General features: G+C 43.9%; 1 protein-coding gene across 1 annotated transcript in view; it reads left to right on the top strand.

The window, feature by feature from the left end:
* The window catches only part of LOC121546769 (receptor-type guanylate cyclase gcy-28-like), a 34,369-nt gene that overhangs the window by 10,306 nt on the left and 1,171 nt on the right, over positions 1-22,892 (top strand). The gene's annotated exons all lie outside the window — the stretch shown is intronic.

Below are 22,892 nucleotides of genomic sequence, written 5' to 3'. Positions count from 1 at the left end.
TGGACAGGTGTCTTTTATACAGGTAACAAGCTGAGATTAGGAGCACTCCCTTTAAGAGTGTGCTCCTAATCTCAGCTTGTTACCTGTATAAAAGACCCCTGGGAGCCAGAAATCTTTCTGATTGAGAGGGAGTCAAATACTATTCAAATAAACCTACCATTAAAATTATAGACTGATCATGTATTTGTCAGTGGGCAAACGTACAAAATCAGCAGGGGATCAAATACTTTTTTTCCCTCACTGTATACACCTGTTCTGAAAGGCCCCAGAGTCTGCCACACCACTAAGCAAGGGGCACCACCAAGCAAGCAGCACCATGAAGACCAAGGTGCTCTCCAAACAAGTCAGGGACAAAGTTGTGGAGAAGTACAGATCAGGGTTGGGTTATAAAAAAATATCCGAAACTTTGAACATCCCACGGAGCACCTTTAAATCCATTATTAAAAAATGGAAAGAATATGGCACCACAACAAACCTGCCAAGAGAGGGCCGCCCACCAAAACTCACGGACCAGGCAAGGAGGGCATTAATCAGAGAGGCAACAAAGACACCAAAGATAAACCTGAAGGAGCTGCAAAGCTCCACAGCGGAGATTGGAGTATCTGTCCATAGGACCACTTTAAGTCATACACTCCACATAGCTGGGCTTTACGGAAGAGTGGGCAGAAAAAAGCCATCGCTTAAAGAAAAAAATAAGCAAACACGTTTGGTGTTCGCCAAATGGCATGTGGGAGACTCCCCAAATATATGGAAGAAGGTACTCTGGTCAGATGAGACAAAAATTTAGCTTTTTGACCATCAAGGAAAACGCTATGTCTGGCGCAAACCCAACACCTCTCATCACCCCGAGAACACCATCCCCACAGTGAAGCATGGTGGTGGCAGCATCATGCTGTGGGGATGTTTTTCATCGGCAGGGACTGGGAAACTGGTCAGAATTGAAGGAATGATGGATGGCGCTAAAAACAGGGAAATTCTTGAGGGAAACCTGTTTCAGTCTTCCAGAGATTTGAGACTGGGACGGAGGTTCACCTTCCAGCAGGACAATGACCCTAAGCATACTGCTAAAGCAACACTCAAGTGGTTTAAGGGGAAACATTTAAATGTCTTGGAATGGCCTAGTCAAAGCCCAGACCTCAATCCAATTGAGAATCTGTGGTATGACTTAAAGATTGCTGTACACCAGCGGAACCCATCCAACTTGAAGGAGCTGGAGCAGTTTTGCCTTGAAGAATGGGCAAAAATCCCAGTGGCTAGATGTGCCAAGCTTATAGCGACATACCCCAAGAGACTTGCAGCTGTAATTGCTGCAAAAGGTGGCTCTACAAAGTATTGACTTTGGGGGGGTGAATAGTTATGCACGCTCAAGTTTTCTGTTTTTTTGTCTTAGTTCTTGTTTGTTTCACAATAAAAAATATATTGCATCTTCAAAGGGGTAGGCATGTTGTGTAAATCAAATGATACAAACCCCCCAAAAAATCCATTTTAATTCCAGGTTGTAAGGCAACAAAATAGGAAAAATGCCAAGGGCGATGAATACTTTGGAATATTTATTTCTCGCACAGAATAAAATAGGTTAACATTTTGTAGATTGACATAGGCTAGTGCTTTTGCTGTTCATTAGGCCTCCTCATCTTGTTGGCTGACGAAAAGTAAATGTGGACATTTCTTCCAATATCTTCCATATGCGCCTCGGAATTGGATAAGGACGTGCGCAGTTGCATCCCCGATGTGTCTGTCTTCACTTGTAGTCTGTGAGAAAGACCCGATCACGTGATGGAGAGCCATGTGAGTGAGAGGTGCTTCTGCACGCAGCCGGGAGAAGGGAATTATAATTATTACATTCAGCCCAAGGGCACAACGGCCACTGGCTACAAAAGGCATCGATTTTTTTAGGGGGCATTACGGCCACACAAAGGGGATGCAGCTGGGAAATTTGAGGCGTTATCAAGTGCTTGTCAAATTGTGAATGAGAGACTGATGAAGTGTGTACAGCCTGCGCAGAAAACAATGCAGTGATCATGCCTTTCATGCGACTTTTTTCAAATCATCATTAGAGTTGTATCATGCAGCCTTAGAATGTATTCAAAATCAAAACATATAGCCCAACATTTGTATCACAACTAAAGTTAAATAAATAACTCTAAATTAAGCATATATACCAGCTCAACACAGAATAGCCGCATGTGCGCACTCCCTCAAATCGTTTGGAGAAAATAGCCTTTCTATTTTATTCAGCTATCATCAATTGTATTCTTCATACTATAAAATAATATAAAAAAATGCCACGGAATTCTAAGCAAATGAACTAATGTAGCGCACAGCCATATGGCATAGCCAGATCAGGGCCTAACATAAGGACAACTCAGAGTATGCTATTCTGTTCTTCTGAAATAGACTACATTTTCTTCATATCATGTTTCTTTAGACCTGTCTAAAATAAATAATGGATTTATTGTGATGGTGTAGGCTATATTACATGGATTTATTCGACTTTTTAAAATGTAGATGTTCCAAAGGTCTGCATCAGTGGCTTGTAGGCTATGCGTGGAAGCCAGGAGATGCTAAATGTGTTTAAGTTAATTAATGATATTTTTTAGTGTATAACAGGCTATGAGTATTTCCTTTAACCTGTCACACTCTCCCCGACAAAATAAATGTTGTCCCAACATTACCAACATTGTCTTCTTAAACAGTCTATATGCACTGGACCTAGAAAATCCTCTTCTGTAAGCTAGTACTTGAGCAGAGGTCAAAGGTCACAGTTCAAATAGAACCAACAAGTTATATTCACAGTTCATATCTGTTGACCAGCTGTATAAACAGTCCATAAGCAGTCTTTTCTCATACTATTGTCAACAGTCCATCAGTTTTAATTATCTATATGCATAGTCTGCAAATTGTCTCTTGTGACAGTCTGTGAAATCAGTCAGTAGTCCATGGTCAAACATGCCAACTCTGTAGCCACATGTTTGCTGAAGTCCATACATGTAGGGTGGCTGTAGGTAATATCGCTGTAGTGATGGCAGCCATGGAACCAGTCCTGGTGCAGGGTAGACAGGAAACAACTGTGGCTGTGGCTGGATACTGTAGCAGGAAGGGATACCAAGCTGATCATAGGTGATACGTCTTGGAGGGTGTCTCTCTCTTTGTGACAGCTGGTAGGCTGGTTTCTCAGGTTCAGCAGCAGCAGTTAATGAAGGAAAGGCACTTAGTGGACGATCATCAGGCACATTTTCAGCAGGCAAGTTCATCTCCTCAGCAGGCAGGTCTTTAACTGTTGTTGTCTCCTCCAGCTGCTTTTCAACAAGAGGCTGTGCTGCTAGCGTATCAGGAACTGGCACCGCAACTGTCTGTTTCACTGGTGGGGGCCTGTGTTCCGACTCTCTCGCTGGTTCAGCATACCTCTCCTCAGGTACTGTAGGAGATGTGGGGACCTGTAGCGGCTCATGATGAAGGTCATATTCATCCCCGCTGTCTTCATCAGAATCTAGAGGCTGTGATGCAGGCTGATGTCTCTTTTTTTTCTTACTTTTGTCATCTTTAGACCTTTCTGGTTGTGTCTCAAAAGGTAAGTGGTCACAGGACATGAGCAGGTTTCTGTGCAGGACCCTGGAGCGTCCCCTACCCTTTTCTGGTCTCAACTCATAAATCGGCAGGTCTGAACCCATTTGTCTCACTACTGTGTGAATTTTATCTTCCCAATAGTTACAGAGTTTGCCTGGTCCTCCTCTTGGTGTCAGGTTTTTAATCAGAACTTGCTTGCCAGGCTGTAGCACTGAACTCCTAACTTTAGTGTCATAGTACTTCTTACTTCTTTCAGCAGCTTTCTGAGCATTTTCATTTGCAATGGCGTATGCTTCTTCCATCCCTCGTTTCCAGTTCTCCACGTAGTCTCGCTGGTTACTGGAACCTGCATCTGTGCACAATCCAAAGAGCATATCAACTGGAAGCCTGGGTGATCTCCCAAACAGAAGATAAAATGGTGAATAGCCAGTCACTTCGCAACAGGTGCAGTTATAGGCATAAACCAGTTTGTTCAGAGACTCCTTCCAATTTGACTTTTGTGTCTCAGTTAGTGTCTTTAGCATTTGCAACAATGTTCTGTTCATACGTTCCACTTGACCGTTCCCCATCGGGTGGTAGGGTGTTGTTCTGGACCCCGCCATGCCACTGAGTTTCTTTAACTGATGGAACAACTGATTTTCAAATTCTCCCCCTTGGTCATGGTGGATGCGGGAGGGGAACCCAAACTTCAGGGCAAAGTCATTGAAAATGAGATTTGCAGCAGTTTTTCCTGACTTTGATGTGGTGGCGTAGGCTTGAGTGAAACGTGTAAAATGATTAACAATCACGAGGATGTACTCATATCCCCCTTTGCATCTGTCGAGATGGAGGAAATCTATACATACCAGTTCAAATGGCTGTGTTGTCACAATGTTTGTCAGAGGAGCTCTTGTTTCATGGCCTGGCTTTTTCTGCTTGACACAGCTACAAGTTTTAGTCACATAGTGCTCGATGTCAGATTGCATATATGGCCAGAAGAAGCGGTCACGTACTAGTGATACAGTGCGGTCAGTACCTTGGTGTCCCATGTTATTGTGCAGCTCTTCCATCACTTTACCTTTGTACTGCACTGGTAGAACTAACTGCTTGCGGGCAGTAGTGATTCTGTACAGGATGCCATCACTGTCTATTGTCAATTTGTCCCATTCTCTGAATAGGCATTTTGTCTTTGGACTGGATTCCTTTTGCTCTTTAACTGGTGGTTTGGAACCAGACAGTTTGAAATCGAGCACAGGACGGATGACCAGATCAGATTCTTGTGCTTCTCTTATCCCATTTTTTGGGATCGAGCTGATTGTTGCAGTGGTTGTCTCACCTTCAGCTGATACTGACATAGATGCAGCTGAAAGTGACCAAGGTACAACAGACTCTTTCTCTACCTCAACTGCTTGTATCGTGGCGGCAATGGTGTCTGGTGGAAGCTCCTCAGAACATTCTCTCATCAGTGACTCTACATCCAGTGGCATTCTTGACAAAGCATCTGCATCACTGTTCACTCTGCCTGGCCTGTACTTTATTGTAAAGTGGAAATCAGCCAATTCTGCAACCCACCTGGAAGTGGTTGTGTTCCTTTTTGCAGTAGACAGAATGTAGCTGAGCGGGTTGTTATCGCTGTATACAGTGAAGGTCGGAGCATAGTACAAATAATCATGGAACTTATCAGTGATTGCCCATTTTAGAGCTAGAAATTCTAGCTTGCCAGAGTGGTAGTGATAGTTCTTCTCAGCTGCTGTTAAGGTTCGAGAGCCATAAGCAATGACCCTAAGCTTCCCATCTTGCTTTTGATAAAGAACTGCTCCCAAGCCTTGGTGTGACGCATCAGTGGAAACCTAAGACTGGTGGGTGAAGCAAACACTCAATCAGCTGTTCAAGTACCTGTTGATGCTGGTCAGTCCACAGGATTGGCTTGTTTGAGGGCACCACATGACTTACTTTCTTTGTTTTTGTTTTCCGTGGGTGGTCAAGTAATTTCTCTGAATCTGCTTTCAGGAGGTCATACAGACAGCTGGCCCTCCTAGAAAAGTCTTTGATGTACTGTCTGTAGTAAGTGAGTAAACCAAGCATTTTTCTGAGCTGGCCCACAGTCTCTGGTCTGATTTCTTTCAATGCTCTTACTGCTTCAAAATCGGCTGGTTCAACTCTGCTGCCCTCTGCAGACACTATTCTGCCCAAATAACGGACCTGGGGTTTAAAGAGATCACACTTACTTGGCTTGAGTTTGATGCCATACTCTCTGAGACGCTGCAAAACTTTTCGCACATAATTCACATGGCTGTCGAAAGTTTTACTGAAAACTAGCGTGTCGTCCAGATAAGGAATGCAGATGTTATCCCGGAGCCCTTCCAAACATTCCTCCATACAACGCTGAAAAGCTGCAGGAGCGTTCATGAGGCCGAATGGCATACGTATCCACTCAGAGTCCCCACGGGGTCACAAATGCTGTCAGTGATCTGCTTTCTTCAGAGATGAACCCCTGGTGATACGCTTTTCCCTGATCTAAGAGGGAGAACCAGGAATTACCACCTAAACTGTCCATGATGTCTTGGACCCGAGGGATGGGCTGGCGGTCGGGATGTGTCTTTCTGTTCAGGTTTCTGTAATCTATACACAACCGGAGGGTCCCGTCCTTCTTCCTAACGCACACGACAGGTGAGAAATATGAAGAGTTTGACTTCCTAACCCAGCCCTGGGCTATGAGGTCATGAAGGTAACCCTTCATCTCCTGATACAGTGGCCTGGGCACTGACATGTATGTGCGCTTGACTGGGTCAGAGTCCTTTAGAGAAATAGTCATTTTCAATCGTTCAATGCAGCCAATGTCATTGTCTGATCTGGAGAAGGAGTGACAATCTTCTCTAAGCATTTGCCTAACAACCTCTCTCTGTTCTTCGGTTAGGTGACTTAAACCTACTAGTGGATCCCACTGTTTAGTGGCAGTACATGGGGTTCGAACGCTGGTGTGATTCACTGTGGCTGGGGTGACAGCTTTTTCAAAGACTTGGGCAGGTAACACAGTCATAATGGTTTGTACTGTACCGATTATTGTGCGTCCTAGCAGGGCAATGTCGTGGTCAGTGGGGTTAGAGACATCAAGCATGATAACTGGAAAAACACCTTTCCTGACTCTGACTAGTGTGTCAAAGAACTCAAGTTCATCTGGCCACTGCGGGTTCAGGTCTGGCTGGAAAAGCATTGTCATGTCCTCTTTGAAAGGCTGGGAAGCTACACGGCACTCAATCTGAATGCTACTGTTTTGGTACAGCAACCTTTTCTTTCTTGGTTTTTACTTCATATTCATCTGTTTGTTCTGCGCTAACAGCCTGTATAAAAGCTCTCACCTTGTTTCTTTTGAGGCTTGGGAAAGCTTTTTTCACTGTACTGTACCGTTTAGTCTTTTCGGTCATTGTCAGGATGTGCTCGATAACATTGAAACCTATGATGGGATGAGATAGGTGACAGCCTTTCATTACCAGCACTGGGATGATCAGTTCCTTTGTTTGGTCAGTTTCAGAGGCTAGCCGAAAAGTTGTTTCAATCCATCCCAGGTACGGCATTTCAGTCCCATTTGCTGCAGTAAATCTTAGATCATCAGGTGAGTCCAGAATTTCTGAAACATCCCTCAGCCTTGCGTTTGGGAGAGATTACTCTTTCCATTGTTCATCAATGACCGATACCTGAGAGCCTGTGTCCCATAGGGCTTGGAGGTGGTGGCGATTCAGGTGACACTAAACAAGGCACTGTCTGCCGACTAGCGAGGTGACCTTATCGGGGTGGCAAACTTGAGCTAGGGATGGTAAAGAGTGGGCATTTTCCTCTGTACAGGAAAGCTTTTCACTGGTAGAGTCAATTTTCAGGTGAGTGCATTTTTCCTTATCTTTGGTCCAATGTTGGTTTTGACATCCTTTGGAATAGTACAGTGTCTCTTTACATGATGAACATTGTTTCAGGTTCTCAAATGAATCTTCTCTGGCACAATTTGCACATTTCTGGGACTTTTTGGTAGCTACGGTTAACACTCGTCCCTCAGCGGTAACCCTTCCCCGTTTAAAGGGGCCTCTTTTGATGGTCTGACTCCCCGGATTTTACATCCAGCTTGAAAATGTTCTCCACTCCCACATCGGAAGCAGTGTGTGCAGCGTGCATCTGTTCTGGCCTGCTGGCAGAAAAAACACCTCCTTGGAGCTTGAGCAGAGCGGTTGGTATACAGGTTAGGTGCATATTGATGCTGCGCAGGGTCAGGTGCTTGGGGCTGACTGTAGTTGCTGTAATACTGCTGCTGGGAAACAGGTGGCTGGGGGTCCCTATCTGGCCTCCTAACTGGAGCTGTGGCATAGGCATAAGGCGGTGACTGAAACATAGGCTGCTGTAATGTCTCCTTAATCTGAGCAATCTCTGCACTGAGACCTTTTAGGGAAGCTACATCTGTCTTAAGTTCAGCTAACTCTGTTAACAGTTCTGCGGGTATCTTAGCATTGGCTTCCTTCACAGGACACTTTGCAGATGGCGTATCTTCTAACTGGACTACACTTACAGTTGTAGCAGGCTGTGGGGCATTAAACCGCTTTTTGTTTCGTCTTTCTATCTCATTAGCACAAGAAATGTTAAGCTTCTCTAGCAAAACCTCATCTGATGTTTCGCTATCTAGCAGGAGAGGCTGCATGTCTATCCTGATACTGTCACTCTGGAGACCTGTAAGGACTGTGTGTAAACACATGCGCTGGACCAGAGCAGGGTCATACTTAAGCCCTGATTCTGACTCCTGGGACGCAAATAGTACTTTCTGCCTCAAATCTAAAACGCGCATCAGGAAGCTTTGAGGGGTCTCCTTGCTATGCTGTGCTTCTGAAGCTAGCTGTTTGTAAAGCTCTGTTGCACTCTTCTCTTGGAAGTGGGAACGCAGGATGCATCTAAGTGTGGGAAGAGTTAGCTGGGGTTTACCTTCCAAGTAGCTGTGAGCCTGGAGAAATAGCCCTGATTACTGTGTCTACTATTTCTACCTCAGGATAGCCTCTGTTAAATCCATTCTCAATCTGATGGGCAAGGCTGGAAAAAGTCAGTTTATCTTTCTGGCCCAGAAATGTTTAACTCTTTGCGCCAGTATGAGCCGGGCTGTGCACCGGGTGAGAGCTGCATGCTCCCCTGAAGATGGGCAGGGGGTTGGGGCTGGCGCAGCGAATCACTGGCTTTGGCTGCAGTAATCTGCTCAGTTCCCACTCCTTGTTGTGGGGTTACAGTTCTCAGTTCCTCTATTCTGTGATGTGTTCCGGCTGTTTCAATATCATGGTCAGTTTGCCCTGTTTTGTTATCTGTGCCCCTGATCATCTCTGTCATTTTGTCTTTAAGTAGCAACAATTCCGACATGCCGCCATCTTCTAACTCTGCAACTTCCTCTCTTTCAAGGAACATCATAATGTGAGTCATCAATGATATGCGGGATTTGTCTTGAACATCTCTTCTCTGTTCGCCTGATATGTCAAGGATATCACATATCTCTAGTAACTTGTCTTTAGTCAGGGTGTGCAATTCTCCTACTACCTCTTCCTGCCAATTCTCCTACTACCTCTTGTCATGTTGACAGGACAGGATGAACTTTTACTGTGCAGGAGTTGACTCTGAATTAGATGGTCCTTAATGTCTCTGATGGTCTCTCAATGGCCTCAGTTGACACGTACTTAACCACCAACTTCCAGCTCCCCTCGAACAGCAACACTTTCCTCACTGCAGCCTGCCTGGGTTGTTATGTTTGGATTTAGCTGGCTCGGAATTCAGCGACCAGGATGTGGAAACCGGACATCTGAGCAGCAATCTCAGCCGTGCCTCCAAAAATGTTACGCCCCTGAAAAAGGGGAGAAATAATCACGAGAGTGATACGTTTATGTTTCCTCACTGAGAACTTTAGTGTAATCATTTTACAAAACTACCACCTTTTACAGAACAACAGATATACAGGAAATAGATAGTTTTGTAGAGTACAAAGCTTATTCAAGTCAAAACAGCATACACTGTAATTCACTGAAACATATACTAATTTTCCAATATAACTGTTACGAACCCCGTGGCTTTGAACGTCTAGGGTGATGGACATGAGACCCGTAACATAATTCATGTAAATTATAAGTGTGGCATGGAACAGTGAGAACAAATATGACACAACAACCATGAACTACCGTCAAACACAAATGGTTTATTTCTGAACACACGGTAACGGTTTGGGAAAAAGGGCTGAGCAGGACCCAAGAAATGAAACAATAGTGTAAAACACCCCCTAAACTGATCTTGCCTGCCTCAAGAACCGCTAAACTACTGCTAATCATACAAAAGTACAGGGGGTGGTCCGCTCAGGTCTAACTAGTGTTTATAGACAGTTCTTTCTACGGGAAATGTATGCCCAAGGGCAGCTAGCTCAAACTCCCCTTTTCCCAGAAACACACAATAGTTACCAAACAGAGTAACCAGCAAATTACTGAGTACTCTAAACACAGGACATCACAGTATCCATTACTCCATACAAAACAGTGGTCTAACAAAATTACCAACCAGAGTAACCAGCAATTTAGTGAGTAAACAAAAACAGGACACCACAGTGTCCATACTCACATACGGAAATATTCTCTCTCTCACAACAAACACAAGTGACTGGTTTTTATATAATGGGATGTGTGATTGAAAAAACGAGTAACAGGTGGTGCAATGCACAGGAATGTTCACTGATTGGTCCAATCAGCAGACACCTCAACGACCACCAATCAGGAACATACAGGACACCTGTGATTAGAGCAGAAGGAGAGAAAAACACAGGACACAGGATACCTGTATCCGTAACACTCCCACCCTTAAAAGAGCAAACCACAATGGTTTGCGACACACGGACTATCACAACACCCAAATTCACAAATCATCCTGCCGGGATAACAAAAAAAAACCTAGATCATTACACACGAGACAAAGCATCTGCCAACACATTATCCAACCCCTTTTTGTGGCGGATCTCCAAATTATAATTTTGCACGACAAGTGCCCAACGCATAAGGCGTTGGTTCTGGTTGTACATCCGGTGGAGAAAAACTAAGGGGTTATGGTCAGTATACACTATCACTGGTAATGCACTGGAACCAACATAAACTTCAAAGTACTGCAGAGCTAACAACAAAGCTAGAGCTTCTTGTTCAATGGTGGAATAGTTTGTCTGACATTTGTTAAATTTCCGTGAAAAATAACAGACAGGATGGTCCACTCCACTCTGGTCTTGCTGCAGTAGAACAGCCCCAGCACCTCTGGCACTTGCATCTACCTCCAGTTTAAACGGTCGTTCAAAATCTGGCGCAGCAAGAACAGGAGTACTACATAAGAGTGCTTTAGCAGTGTTGAAAGCAGTACGACAATCTTCAGACCATACAAATTTTCTCGCCGGACTGAGCAAATCCGTTAATGGAGCAACTACAGCAGAGAAATTTTTACAGAAACTACGGTAGTAGCCAACCATCCCTAAAAACGGCGTAGCTCTCTTCTGGTGGTAGGTGCGGGAAATGCGTTTATAGCCGAGACCTTGGCATCTAGAGGGCGCACCTGACCATGGCCGACCTGTTTACCAAGATAAGTAACAGTGGCCTTCCCAAACTCGCACTTTGCTAAGTTCAGGGTTAGAGAAGCGGTTGCTAGACGTTCACACACTACCCTTAGAGTGTTAACATGATCAGACCACTCAGTTGAATAAATTACCAGATCATCAAGGTAAGCACTACAATTAGGAACTCCAGCCAATACTGTGTTAACCAGGCGTTGGAAAGTGGCTGGTGCGTTCCGCATCCCAAATGCCATGACAGCATATTGTAGGAAGTGATCTGGGGTCACAAAGGCAGAGATGTCGGAGGCACGTGGGGTTAACGGCACCTGCCAGTAACCTTTAGAAGATCTAGTTTGGTTACATAAGTAGCAGCACCAACAGTATCAATACAGTCATCCAGTCTGGGTAACGGGAACGAGTCGGGCACTGTGACAGCATTGACTTTCCGATAGTCCGTACATAATCTGGATGTCCCATCAGGTTTAGGAACCAGAATGCACGGAGAACTCCAAGGACTTGAACTTGGCATAGCCAGGTTATTCTCCAGCAAATAACCGACCTCACCCCTCATTATCTTTCTTTTAGAGACGTTGACACGATAAGGATGTTGCTTGATAGGTGCAGCGTTTCCAACATTAATGTCATGTTCTAACACATTTGTGCACGTAGGAACATCATTAAAAAGACATGGAAAGCTGTGTAATAGTCTCACAATATCATCTGACTGTCTGTCCGTTAAATGAATCAGGCTTGACGGGAGAGACAGCAGCATCTCTGAATTGGGCAATCTAGCACACTGCTGCTGAGTATTGCGCAACTCCAAACCATCTCCGTCCACATCATTAACATGACCTCCCACTACAGCCGTAGCAGCAATAGAGACAGCCGACTCGGCCAGTTTCTCTGGACTGTCTACCTGAGTGACGGGTCTGGTGTGGTATGTCTTCAACATGTTAACGTGGCACACACGAGATTGGCGTTTTCTATCAGGAGTCTGTATCACGTAGTCAGTTTCACTTAGTTTCTTTTCAATGACATAAGGACCAGAGAAACGTGCTGACAATGACGCTCCTGGCACAGGCAACAATACAAGAACTTGGTCACCTGGCTGCAGTGAACGAGAAACAGCCTGTGTGTCATATTGTCGTTTCATCCGTTTCTGTGAGGAAGACAGCGCTTCCTTTGCTAGAGCACAGGCAGCATGTAGGCGCTCACGAAAGCGACTAACGTAGTCCAACACATTTTCTTTCACACACAACTCTTGTGACAAAAACTGATCCTTAAGGACTTTCATAGGTCCTCTCATGGTGTGTCCAAACACCAGTTCAGCTGGGCTGAACCCTAGGGATTCCTGTACTGTCTCACGGACAGCAAACAAAACTAGAGGAACTCCCTCATCCCAATCTTTCTCAGATTTCAAGCAATATTTACGGAGCATAGACTTCAGGGTCTGATGCCAACGTTCAAGCGCACCCTGAGACTCTGGGTGATATGCGCTTGACACACGGTGTGTAACTGACAAGGATTTTAACACTTGTTTGAAAAGTTTAGAAAGGAAATTCGTACCCTGATCAGTTTGTATCACCTTAGGTAACCCAAAAGTTGAGAAGAATTTGATCAACGCTTTACTCACCACCGGAGCAGTAATCCTTCGCAGAGGAATGGCCTCTGGGTACCTGGTGGCCACACACATAATTGTCAACATAAACTGGTTACCAGATTTTGTTTTTGGTAATGGTCCAACACAATCAACCATCACATGTTCGAAGGGTTCACCTATGGCCGGTATGGGACAAAGAGGCGCGGGGAAATAACCTGGTTCGGTTTCCCAGTTACTTGACAGGTGTGGCAAGTCCGACAGAACTGAGCCACATCTTGCTTTAAACCAGGCCAAAAGAAATGTCGCAAAACTCGATCATAAGTCTTGGTGACTCCCAGATGTCCGGACCACTGGTGATCATGAGCGAGGGATAAAACATTTTGTCGAAAGGCTGTAGGAATCACTATTTGGTAAACAGCATTCCAATCTCCGCCAGCGTCAACATGGGATGTCCATTTACGCATGAGGAGATTACCATCAATGAAGTATGCCATGTTTTTCTTCTTTAGCTCCTCCTCTGAGACAACACTAGAAAAACATTTAGCCAGGCTAATGTCAACCTGTTGGTTAGCGATCAGCTGCTCACGAGTAACTGGTAACTGTATGGCCTCAGCAACAAGTTCCACATCCTTCTTCCTTTCTCTGGGCTGTTGGTCAGACTGCACCAGCTTACCAGAGGTAGCACCCGAACTATCCTCGGGGTCACACTCTCTGAATAGAATCGTGTTTGACAAATCTATCACTTCACCCACTTGTCGTGCTTGAGCACGTGTGACAGCACAAGCGGGGAACACATCTGGATAACCCTGTGCCAGCTCCTCGGAGAGAGACTGGTCACTTTTATCCAATACCTCCAATACGGGTATCACCTTTCCTCCGGCAATATCGTTGCCCATTATAAATGTCACACCTTTTACTGGCAACATAGGACGTACGCCCACTCTGAACAATCCACTGACTAACTCAGAGTGTACGTTCACAAAGTGCAATGGCACTGGGACAAATCCCATTTCAATTCCTTGTACTAACACATTGGAACCACAATATGTATTATTGGACAAGGGCAACACATCAGATAGTATGAACGACTGCGCCGCACCAGTATCTCTGAGGATTCTAACTGGACGCTGAGACGCTTCGTCATCTGATATAGAAACAAACCCCTCAAAAATGAACAGTTCATAACTGTGATCTGGGACAGGGACTTTCAAACCACATTCAGTATGAGGCCTCTGTCTTGATTCCGGCCTTACAACCGCATCGAATCAGCCCAACACCCGTTGGCGGCCTGGCGTGCTGAGGCATCCCCGGTTTGCGTTTTAGCAGAAAGCAATCATTAACCATATGCCCCACCTTATGACAATAGAAACAGTGACGCACATCTTTTGGGCGTGCTGGATGTACTGCTGGTCGACTAGGACTAAAAGTTAGCAACTCCGCAGCCCTGCCCTCCGTACGAGCCGAAAACACGCTCTTATGCGTCAACACAAACTCGTCTGCCAATACAGACGCTTCCGACAGTGAGGATACTTTCTGTTCGTTCAGATAAACTACAATGCGTTCGGGTAAGCAATTTTTAAACTCTTCTAACAAGATTAACTCCCGTAGAGAGTTAAAATCAGTTACTTTACTAGCACTGTGCCATTTGTCAAACAGATTTCCTTTGTCTCTAGCAAACTCCACATAAGTCTGAGTAGGAGACTTTTTATGAGACCTAAATCTCTGTCGATACGCCTCAGGAACAAGCTCATAGGCACGAAGAACAGTAGCTTTGACCACGTCATAATTCAAACTGTCTTCAAGAGGTAGCGCTGCCAGACCCTCTTGGGCTTTACCTGTTAGTTTACACTGAAGTAATAGGCACCATACCTCTTTGGGCCATTTCAATGCTACTGCTATACGTTCAAAAACACTGAAATAGGAATCAACCTCTGACTCCCTGAACACAGGTACCAAGGTGATCTGCCTACTAATATCAAACGTAGCAGACGACACAGCTGGTGAGGATGGCTCACTAGCAGGCATAGTATGAGCAGAGACTAACCTCGCTGTTTCTGCCTCTAGTTCCATTTTACGCATCTCCAGTTCTTGATCAAGCCTACGCGTCTCCAGTTCCATCTTACGCGTCTCTAGTTCTTGATCAAGCCTACGCGTCTCCAGTTCCATCTTACGCGTCTCCAGTTTGTCTAGCCTGATTTGTGCCCGCTCTTCCGCCTCCATTTGGAGCCGTGTCGAGCGGACATCCATCCTGGCATCACTGTCAGTCAGTGGGGAGAGTGGGTCATAACGGGGCAATGTGGCTGGAGCCTTAGTCTCGTCCTCAGACACTGATGGGCTTACAGGAACAGCAACCACATCCCCTACAGGAGCAGCAGACTCAGGCGGCGGTAACTCAAGCACTCGCTCGTTCAACAATATCGCTAGCACTACTTCCCTAACTTCTGCTTTCACTAAACCCCTCGGTATGGGTACAGAAAAGTGGTCAGCCAAAGCCTGTAGATCCACTCTACGGCAATTATCAAAAACCTCCCACGTAGGGTTTTCCAAAAATGCATCCAACTCAAAAGTAGCCATCCTAAATTAGCAACACGAGCCGTCGAATACTGAACACACAAAAAAAAACAGGTAGTTACAGCTGCCAAGCTCAACACTGAACCAGACACTTACTAATTTGCATGAGTAGCATGGGATATATCCCAGACGAGCCCCCACTTTATGTTACGAACCCCGTGGCTTTGAACGTCTAGGGTGATGGACATGAGACCCGTAACATAATTCATGTAAATTATAAGTGTGGCATGGAACAGTGAGAACAAATATGACACAACAACCATGAACTACCGTCAAACACAAATGGTTTATTTCTGAACACACGGTAACGGTTTGGGAAAAAGGGCTGAGCAGGACCCAAGAAATGAAACAATAGTGTAAAACACCCCTAAACTGATCTTGCCTGCCTCAAGAACCGCTAAACTACTGCTAATCATACAAAAGCACAGGGGGTGGTCCGCTCAGGTCTAACTAGTGTTTATAGACAGTTCTTTCTACGGGAAATGTATGCCCAAGGGCAGCTAGCTCAAACTCCCCTTTTCCCAGAAACACACAATAGTTACCAAACAGAGTAACCAGCAAATTACTGAGTACTCTAAACACAGGACATCACAGTATCCATTACTCCATACAAAACAGTGGTCTAACAAAATTACCAACCAGAGTAACCAGCAATTTAGTGAGTAAACAAAAACAGGACACCACAGTGTCCATACTCACATACGGAAATATTCTCTCTCTCACAACAAACACAAGTGACTGGTTTTATATAATGGGATGTGTGATTGAAAAAAACGAGTAACAGGTGGTGCAATGCACAGGAATGTTCACTGATTGGTCCAATCAGCAGACACCTCAACGACCACCAATCAGGAACATACAGGACACCTGTGATTAGAGCAGAAGGAGAGAAAAACACAGGACACAGGATACCTGTATCCGTAACAATAACTGTCAAGCACAAAGTAGCTTTAGCTCAGTAAACCATAACTACATTTATCAACAATGTCAATAAAGTGTTTGAAACACATTATACAAATAACACCGCAAAATATATTATTAACAGTGTACATGTTCATTCACAATTAACATAAAATGGCAGCTACTCTCAGTACGAAGCTATTCTTCGCTGCAACCGAGCGGGGCTCCGCTCACACACACCCATATTACACTCTGAAAACTTAACTCTAACTTACTCAAGATGTTACTAAAACACACCTAAAACACTCTTGACATGTTAGCAAGTTATTACATTTAAATTAACTATGTTTTATATCAATAATGTATCTGAAAAAGGGGAGAAATAATCACGAGAGTGATACGGTTATGTTTCCTCACTGAGAACTTTAGTGTAATGAGGAAAAGACCGTGATTTCCCCGGGAACTTGGGTGGAGACCAGAGCAATCGATCTCAGGCTCATAGATTAAGAGCATTTCGTAGATCTTTTTAACCTTAGATATTTTAAGATCCTCACATACTATGAACTTACTGATACTTTTTAGTGTATAACAGGCTATGAGTATTTCCTTTAACCTGTCACATGGGCAGTACCAAAACAAGTGATCTAATGCTTTTCTCTTCGCAACAAAATCTGCAGAGCTGGGATGGTTGTATCTTCATATACATAACATTCTATTTGTTTGCAAGAATTTTGTATACAAATTTTGAATCTGCCGTTGTTTTGTGTATCAGTTCATAAACCATGTGCCATGGAATCGGCACAACAAAAATCTCTTCCTTACTATTTTGCAACCTGTATGGCGCAGCTGTCAATTTTTTTGTCCTTAAATTAAACTGTTATACTTTTTATTTCTCACAATTTTCTTCAACCAATTTTGGTCTTTAATGTAGGGCCGACAGACAAGTTCCTTACCTTCTCCCCCTTACACTTGCCTCTTCCATTTTAGCGGTAATGCTGCAATCAGTTGGTTGTAATTTTGGAGAGAGCAGACATTTCCATATATTATTGTTAGCTGCATGTGTGACATAACTCCATCAGTGACATAACTCCATCAATCGTATTTAGGATATCATTAACAACGATTATCCAATTTTCTATTTTTATTTTCAAAAATGTTTTTTTTTATCAGTTAGTATATTTTAGTATTTTCTGGTGGATTAAATAAAACTGAAATTGCAACCAGCTTTCTATGGCTTGTTTAAAAAATATTCTGGAGATGATTTCATTTTCAAATAACCGAAAGTAAGAGGTTGGAATCTGAATAAAGGGAAAAAGGCCATTTTTGTACACAGGTTGAGACAATCTTACTAATCTGCTGGAAAACCCGTTCGGATTTAAGCACTTCTGTATGACTGAAGCCTTTAGTGAAAGGTTCAATGCATTAAAATGTAATAATTTCAGCTCTCTGAATTAATATTCGTTATATAAATAGGCCCGTTTAATTTAGTTCGGCTTGCTGTTCCAAATAAAGTGGAATATGTTTTGCTCATATAATAAAAAAAAAAAAAGTTGTTCGATGTAAGCAGGGCCATAAGTAAATAAGTAAACTGGTATATAACTAAATAATTAATCAGGGATATTTTTTCACAAATAGAAAGGTATTTACCTTTCCATGGTAGCAAGATCTTATCTATTTTTGCTAACTTTCTATTAAAATGTATTGTATTGAGATTGTTTCTTTCTTTCGGGATATGAATACCGAGTATGTCCACTTCACCATCAGACCATTTTATTGGTAAACTACACGGTAATGTAAAAGTTGTATTTTTTTTAAATCACAACTATGATAATTATCATACTTTTCATAGTTTGGTTGTAATAATAATAATAATAATAATAATATGCCATTTAGCAGACACTTTTATCCAAAGCGACATACAGTCATGCGTGCATAAATTTTTAGGTATGGGTGGTCCCGGGGATCGAACCCACAACCCTGGCGTTACAAGAGCCGTGCTCTACCAGCTGAGCTACAGAGAAAGTATCTATATCTTCTATGAGGCTGTTCAGGGATTAAAATTGTGGATTTAAAAGAAACCATGAGTCGTCAGCGTACAATGACACCTTTGTTTTTAATAAGCCCTGGATTTATAATAATAATAATAATAATATGCCATTTAGCAGACGCTTTTATCCAAAGCGACTTACAGTCATGCGTGCATACATTTTTGTGTATGGGTGGTCCCCCTTGATATTATTATTGGATCAATGTTTAATAGCTAACATTTCGATGGCCATAATAAATACAGTGGGGAAAAAAAGTATTTAGTCAGCCACCAATTGTGCAAGTTCTCCCATTTAAAAAGATGAGAGAGGCCTGTAATTTTCATAATAGGTACACGTCAACTATGACAGACAAAATGAGAAAAAGAAATCCAGAAAATCACATTGTAGGATTTTTAATGAATTTATTTGCAAATTATGGTGGAAAATAAGTATTTGGTCAATAACAAAAGTTTCTCAATACTTTGTTACAGTGGAGGAAAAAAGTATTTAGTCAGCCACCAATTGTGCAAGTTCTCCCACTTAAAAAGATGAGAGAGGCCTGTAATTTTCATCATAGGTACACGTCAACTATGACAGACAAATTGAGGGAAAAAAATCCAGAAAATCACATAGTAGGATTTTTTAATGAATTTATTTGCAAATTATGGTGGAAAATAAGTATTTGGTCACCTACAAACAAGCAAGATTTCTGGCTCTCACAGACCTGTAACTTCTTCTTTAAGAAGCTCCTCTGTCCTCCACTCGTTACCTGTATTAATGGCACCTGTTTGAACTTGTTATCAGTATAAAAGACACCTGTCCACAACCTCAAACAGTCACACTCCAAACTCCACTATGGCCAAGACCAAAGAGCTGTCAAAGGACACCAGAAACAAAATTGTAGACCTGCACCAGGCTGGGAAGACTGAATCTGCAATAGGTAGGCAGCTTGGTTTGAAGAAATCAACTGTGGGAGCAATTATTAGGAAATGGAAGACATACAAGACCACTGATAATCTCCCTCGATCTGGGGCTCCACGCAAGATCTCACCCCGTGGGGTCAAAATGATCACAAGAACGGTGAGCAAAAATCCCAGAACCACACGGGGGACCTAGTGAATGACCTGCAGAGAGCTGGGACCAAAGTAACAAAGCCTACCATCAGTAACACACTACGCCGCCAGGGACTCAAATCCTGCAGTGCCAGACGTGTCCCCCTGCTTAAGCCAGTACATGTCCAGGCCCATCTGAAGTTTGCTAGAGTGCATTTGGATGATCCAGAAGAGGATTGGGAGAATGTCATATGGTCAGATGAAACCAAAATAGAACTTTTTGGTAAAAACTCAACTCGTCGTGTTTGGAGGACAAAGAATGCTGAGTTGCATCCAAAGAACACCATACCTACTGTGAAGCATGGGGGTGGAAACATCATGCTTTGGGGCTGTTTTTCTGCAAAGGGACCAGGACGACTGATCCGTGTAAAGGAAAGAATGAATGGGGCCATGTATCGTGAGATTTTGAGTGAAAACCTCCTTCCATCAGCAAGGGCATTGAAGATTAAACGTGGCTGGGTCTTTCAGCATGACAATGATCCCAAACACACCGCCCGGGCAACGAAGGAGTGGCTTCGTAAGAAGCATTTCAAGGTCCTGGAGTGGCCTAGCCAGTCTCCAGATCTCAACCCCATAGAAAATCTTTGGAGGGAGTTGAAAGTCCGTGTTGCCCAGCGACAGCCCCAAAACATCACTGCTCTAGAGGAGATCTGCATGGAGGAATGGGCCAAAATACCAGCAACAGTGTGTGAAAACCTTGTGAAGACTTACAGAAAACGTTTGACCTGTGTCATTGCCAACAAAGGGTATATAACAAAGTATTGAGAAACTTTTGTTATTGACCAAATACTTATTTTCCACCATAATTTGCAAATAAATTCATAAAAATCCTACAATGTGATTTTCTGGATTTTTTTCCCCTCATTTTGTCTGTCATAGTTGACGTGTACCTATGATGACAATTACAGGCCTCTCTCATATTTTTAAGTGGGAAAACTTGCACAATTGGTGGCTGACTACATACTTTTTTCCCCCACTGTATATACCCTTTGTTGGCAATGACACAGGTCAAACGTTTTCTGTAAGTCTTCACAAGGTTTTCACACACTGTTGCTGGTATTTTGGCCCATTCCTCCATGCAGATCTCCTCTAGAGCAGTGATGTTTTGGGGCTGTCGCTGGGCAACACAGACTTTCAACTCCCTCCAAAGATTTTCTATGGGGTTGAGATCTGGAGACTGGCTAGGCCACTCCAGGACCTTGAAATGCTTCTTACGAAGCCACTCCGTTGCCCGGGCGGTGTGTTTGGGATCATTGTCATGCTGAAAGACCCAGCCACGTTTCATCTTCAATGCCCTTGCTGATGGAAGGAGGTTTTCACTCAAAATCTCACGATACATGGCCCCATTCATTCTTTCCTTTACACGGATCAGTCATCCTGGTCCCTTTGCAGAAAAACAGCCCCAAAGCATGATGTTTCCACCCCCATGCTTCACAGTAGGTATGGTGTTCTTTGGATGCAACTCAGCATTCTTTGTCCTCCAAACACGACGAGTTGAGTTTTTACCAAAAAGTTATATTTTGGTTTCATCTGACCATATGACATTCTCCCAATCCCCTTCTGGATCAACCAAATGCACTCTAGCAAACTTCAGACGGGCCTGGACATGTACTGGCTTAAGCAGGGGGACACGTCTGGCACTGCAGGATTTGAGTCCCTGGCGGCGTAGTGTGTTACTGATGGTAGGCTTTGTTACTTTGGTCCCAGCTCTCTGCAGGTCATTCACTAGGTCCCCCGTGTGGTTCTGTGATTTTTGCTCACCGTTCTTGTGATCATTTTGACCCCCACGGGGTGAGATCTTGCGTGGAGCCCCAGATCGAGGGAGATTATCAGTGGTCTTGAATGTCTTCCATTTCCTAATAATTGCTCCCACAGTTGATTTCTTCAAACCAAGCTGCTTACCTATTGCAGATTCAGTCTTCCCAGCCTGGTGCAGGTCTACAATTTTGTTTCTGGTGTCCTTTGACAGCTCTTTGGTCTTGGCCATAGTGGAGTTTGGAGTGTGACTGTTTGAGGTTGTGGACAGGTGTCTTTTATACTGATAACAAGTTCAAACAGGTGCCATTAATACAGGTAACGAGTGGGGACAGAGGAGCCTCTTAAAGAAGAAGTTACAGGTCTGTGAGAGCCAGAAATCGTGCTTGTTTGTAGGTGACCAAATACTTATTTTCCACCATAATTTGCAAATAAATTCATTAAAAATCCTACAATGTGATTTTCTGGATTTTTTTTTCTCAATATGTCTGTCATAGTTGACGTGTACCTATGATGACAATTACAGGCCTCTCTCATCTTTTTAAGTGGGAGAACTTGCACAATTGGTGGCTGACTAAATACTTTTTTCCCCCACTGTATATATCCCTATAGTAGACAACCTTGTTTCACTCCTCTTGACAGTTTAATAAGATATGATTGTGAAGTTATGACCACTCAGATTGATACATACCACTTACACTGAGTGTACATAACATTAGGAACACCTGCTCTTTCCATGACAGACTGACCAGGTGAAAGCTATGATCCCTTATTGATGTCACCTGTTAAATCCACTTCAATCAGTGTATTCCTTGAGACAATTGAGACATGGATTGTGTATGTGTGCCATTCAGAGGGTGAATGGGCAAGACAAAATATTTAAGTGCCTTTGAACAGGGTATGGTAGTAGGTGCCAAGCGCACCGGTTTGAGTGTGTCAAAAACTGCAACAATGGCCTCCCGAGTGGCGCAGCGGTCTAAGGCACTGCAGTGCTTGAGGCGTCACTACAGTTCCGGGTTCGATCCCAGGCTGTGTCGTAGCCGGCCGCGACCGGGAGACCCATGAGTCAACGCACAATTGGCCCAGCGTCGTCCGGGTTAGGGGAGGGTTTGGCTGGCCGGGATGTCCTTGTCCCATCGCGCGCTAGCGACTCCTGTGGCGGGCCGGGCGCATGCACGCTGACACGTTCGCCAGTTGTACGGTGTTTCCTCCGACACATTGGTGCGGCTGGCTTCCGGGTTAAGCGAGCAGTGTGTCAAGAAGCAGTGTGGCTTGGCAGGGTCATGTTTCGGAGGATGCATGGCTCTCGACCTTCGCCTCTCCCGAGTCCATACGGGAGTTGCAGCGATGGGACAAGACTGCAAATACCAATTGGATATCACGAAATTGGGGAGAAACAGGGGTAAAAAGTACCAAAAAAATGCAACGCTACTGGGTTTCTCACACTCAACAATTTCCATTGTCTATCAAGAATAGTCCACCAACCAAAGGACATCCAGCCAACTTAACACAACTGTGGGAAGCATTGGAGTCAACATGGGCCAGCATTCCTGTGTAACGCCTTCGACACCTTGTAGAATCCATGCCCCGACGAATTGAGGCTGTTCTGAGGGCAAAAGGGGGTGCATCTCAATATTAGAAAGATGTTCATAATGTTTTGCACACTTAGTGTATATCCTCCTTAAATCTAATGCAAATGTGTCAAACTCATTCCACGGCAGGCCGATGGTTTTCGCTCCTCCCTTGTCCTTGATTGATGAATTAAGGTCACTGATTAGTAAGGAACTCCCCTCACA

Source organism: Coregonus clupeaformis, chromosome 30, assembly GCF_020615455.1.
Source record: "Coregonus clupeaformis isolate EN_2021a chromosome 30, ASM2061545v1, whole genome shotgun sequence".
In the NCBI taxonomy this organism is placed as follows: Eukaryota; Metazoa; Chordata; class Actinopteri; order Salmoniformes; family Salmonidae; genus Coregonus; species Coregonus clupeaformis.
This window is presented reverse-complemented; position numbering and strand designations above follow the sequence as displayed.